At 44.2% G+C, this 3,669-nt stretch overlaps 1 non-coding gene across 1 annotated transcript; it reads right to left on the reverse strand.

Annotated features, from left to right (window-relative positions):
- Nucleotides 1-1,311: 1,311 nt before the first annotated feature.
- On the reverse strand, nt 1,312-1,393 carry Trnas-gcu (transfer RNA serine (anticodon GCU)). The gene has a single exon. It is a non-coding gene; the product is annotated as a tRNA-Ser (tRNA).
- Nucleotides 1,394-3,669: the final 2,276 nt, after the last annotated feature.

Genomic DNA, 3,669 nt, shown 5'->3' on the forward strand with positions numbered 1-3,669 from the left:
TTTTAGACCTTGGATGTGACATTTTAAATTCTCATTCTCATAAGACAAACGATACCTACCCTCAAAAGAACCTCAACATCAAATCTGAATATTTAGCTGCCCCAACTTATAAACCGTTGGTTTTTACCCAGAAAATCTGTATCATCAATGGCACCAACTGTGTAAGAACCCAGGATTCCGGGTCATCCCCTTCTCACCGTGCGTGCCTGTGCTTCATTCAGATGACCTGGGAAACAGTGATCCCCCAGCCCTAAAGTCCATATGAGTCAGCGTGGCCCATCGCCTTCCCCATTTGTTGGGAATGGATCTACACAGCTCCTAAGGAGGACGTGCAGCAGTGCACCTGGGACGTGGACGTTCGTGCCTAGACATTGTACCACTGATGTGGACACACAGATGCAAAATATTTTACCAAACTCATGCATGTATAGAGACACAGACAGACAGATCAGAGACAGAGATCGCTGCCCTCTTTCACAGATACTAGCTATACACATTGCCTTGTACCATGTTCCTCTTCACTCACTGTATCTTTAGGAGCTTAATTTTCTAATGCCTTGTACCTGAAACATGAGGTACCCGGCGGATGTAAGGGGTAACTGGTGAGAGAACTTTTGTTGTACAGTTGTTGTGCTTTTTGAATTGTGTAAGTGCAGTGTTTGTCAGCAATAGAAATAATGAGATATGGTGGCACATACCTATAATCCCAGCACTCTGGGACACCTAGGCAGGAAAATTGCAAGTTCAAGCCCATTCTGAACAATTTAACTGCTTAGTAAGATTTTGTCCCACAATAAAAATGAAATAAAGATGGAGGGGCCTGGAGATACAGCTCGTGAGAAGTCTCTGGGCTTAACCCCGGATACCACCGCCCCATGCACACGCACACATGTGTGCACACACGCGTGAATAAAATAAACGAATGGAATGTGTTACTTATTTCCTCGCTAACGCTCAGCCAAGTCACAAGTAGAAACCACCCAGTACTGGCAGTGTGCTTGGCCTTCTCAGGAGGAAATCTTCAGTTCTAAGAAGGAATGTTACCTGGGTTGCTCTTTTCAGTCCTGCCATATTTCTAAGACAAACATCCTTGTCCCTGTCAAATATGGGGATCCACAGTCTCAGAAATGGCTGGTTTAAAAGTTAGCGTAGAACTGGACACCAGTGGGCCCGGCTCCCTTGAGCTCAGGGGTGCAACCCCCCCAGGGAGAGCCTGACTGAGAAACAAACAGCTGAGCAGTTAGCATAACAGAACAGATGTGAACTGCAGTGGAGATAAGGTTGGTCCGACAGGATAAAAGAGCCAAGCCCCGACGAGGGTGGGATTCGAACCCACGCGTGCAGAGCACAATGGATTAGCAGTCCATCGCCTTCACCACTCGGCCACCTCGTCCCGCGGGGCCTGCTCCAGCCGGCTCTGCTGCGGGGCTGAGCGGCGTGGAAGGCGCTCGCCTGGCCTGCTCCCTCGCAGCCCCCCCGTCCCGGGGCGCTGAACGGACCGACCCCGCAGAGCAAAGCTAGAGACCCGGGCCGCCGCGGGCAGCTGCATCCCAGCGCTGAGAGAAGAGGCGAGCGGGCCTCCGCTTTCGGACCCCAAATTTTAGGGCCGGTTCCGGGGGAGGCGCGAGCTCCCGCTGCTGCCCAGGCCTTGGTCACCGGCTACAACGCCGCCAAAATCGTCGGGGGAATTAATAAAGCATCCGAGATCGAATAGAACGTCTAAAACACCAGAAGCAAGGTGAAAGATATTCCCGTAAACTAAGCCCCTTGGATTAAATACGTGCTTTTACAGTTTAAATAAAACCCCATAAAGTTGTGATGAATACTAAATAAGTTAATAACACTAAAATGCTTAGAAAATGTGTGTAGCAAACAGTAAGCACTGTGAAAGCCATTTGACATTACTGTAGTTTCTATGATCATACTAATACAATAAATAATAAACCAGCAAATAATGATCTGCAGTTCTAGTCAACAAAACAAAACCTAGTAGGGGGGGAAAGAACAACAAAAAACCCGCCACGAGTACATTCAATTCCCAGGTGAGAGTCAAATGGCAAACATATTTGAAACTACTTCCTAACATGCATCACAATATTTAACACATTAATATATCATCTGCCTCTTCCTAGTCCCACTATAGAGTTCTGAAATCATGAAAGTAAATAGGCCCCGCCTAGTTGATGGAAAATTGTATAAGCTCTATTAAAACTTATAAGCCTTGATGCTGGAGATGTAGCTTGGTGGTAGAGCAATTGCCTAGCATACCTGAGGCCCTGGGTTCAATGCCCATCACTGCTGGAAACTAGAAAGGAAAACAGAATGAAGCTTTGTGCTAGAGAAACATCTGCACTGTATCAGGGCTCTGGCCCAGGACCAGTAATTCCCTTCTCAGGGGTGCCAGACAGAATAAACCCAGATTTGAAGTTTAGTTATAAGAGGAACCTAGCTGGTCAAAGTCCATGCAGTCAAGGTTCAAGACCTGAGGAACAATGTGCTTTTGGAAACACACACAGGAATAGATCACAGTTAAGTAGTAACCTGATTGTTTGCTAACTGCAACTACTGACCGAGACTGGAATCTGCAGGACTCAAGTCCTCAGCTTTGAGGTGCCCAAGCTTCCCAGATTGTTGGCTGGTATCAGCTCTGGCTGTTGGTTTAAAGATTAATCTGTCCTTAAGCCACCTTGGGTCTCCCCACAAGTCCTGTACGCCTAGGACAGACTCTCATTTAGTTTTGTTCCAATTTATTAATATTGATTATTGTCTGCTTTGTACTGTGTCAGACTGATCCTCAGCAACACTAGTGTGAAATATCATGCAGTGCAACAAAGAACCTCTCCAACTCCTCCAAGATGGACTACTTCATCATATAGGCAAAATGTCAGTGTATGACCAACAAATAATACTGATGTCTATTTATTAATTTGCAAGTTTTTCCACTGTCAAGGTAAAAAAGGTAAGAGGTTGCAGAACAGTATATATAATTTGTTTCAGATGACAGATTTAGAGAGTTTAGAGATTTAGTATGAGGGTGGGTCGTTAGCTTTAGCATCAATTTTATAAAGGTACTAAACAGAGTTTCATGTTAGCTTCACAGGAATATTGTGGAGGTATCTGCATATGTAGTAGGCACAACCATTCTGTATATCTTTACGAGTTAAAGATTTTCAATGCCTCTCAATATTTTCAAATTTTACTTGGCACTCCTAATTTTTATACACTAGTAATGAAGATGGCATGAAATTTTGCAATTCCTGGAAGACTGACACACACATAAAAAATACTCTAACAGATACATACCTGTTAGTAACAGCAGGCATCTCTAACATAGGGCTATGGAGCTTTATAACTGTCTTTGCAAGATTTTATTTTTTTTCACATGAGTATTAACTAGAAAAAATTTAAAAATAAAGTGAATTCAAATAAAGTATTTAAAATAGTCAACAGAGTGAAATACTTCGTTGAAATGAAATTAAGAAGTGACCAGCTGACTTAGCCATTTCTGCAGTTCCATCTTAAGGTTCAAAGTGGTAGACCTTACCTGGAAGCAGGTAGATTCCACACAGAATTTCAGGAGAGAGAGAGAGAGTGTGTGTGTGTGGGGGGAGCGGGCAGGTTTTTAATCTGCGTATGGCAGGGATTGTATTTGCCTCTCACCATGACCGA

Source organism: Cavia porcellus, unplaced genomic scaffold, assembly GCF_034190915.1.
Source record: "Cavia porcellus strain 051 isolate PalLab524CR breed Dunkin Hartley unplaced genomic scaffold, mCavPor4.1 scaffold_13, whole genome shotgun sequence".
Lineage (NCBI taxonomy): Eukaryota > Metazoa > Chordata > Mammalia > Rodentia > Caviidae > Cavia > Cavia porcellus.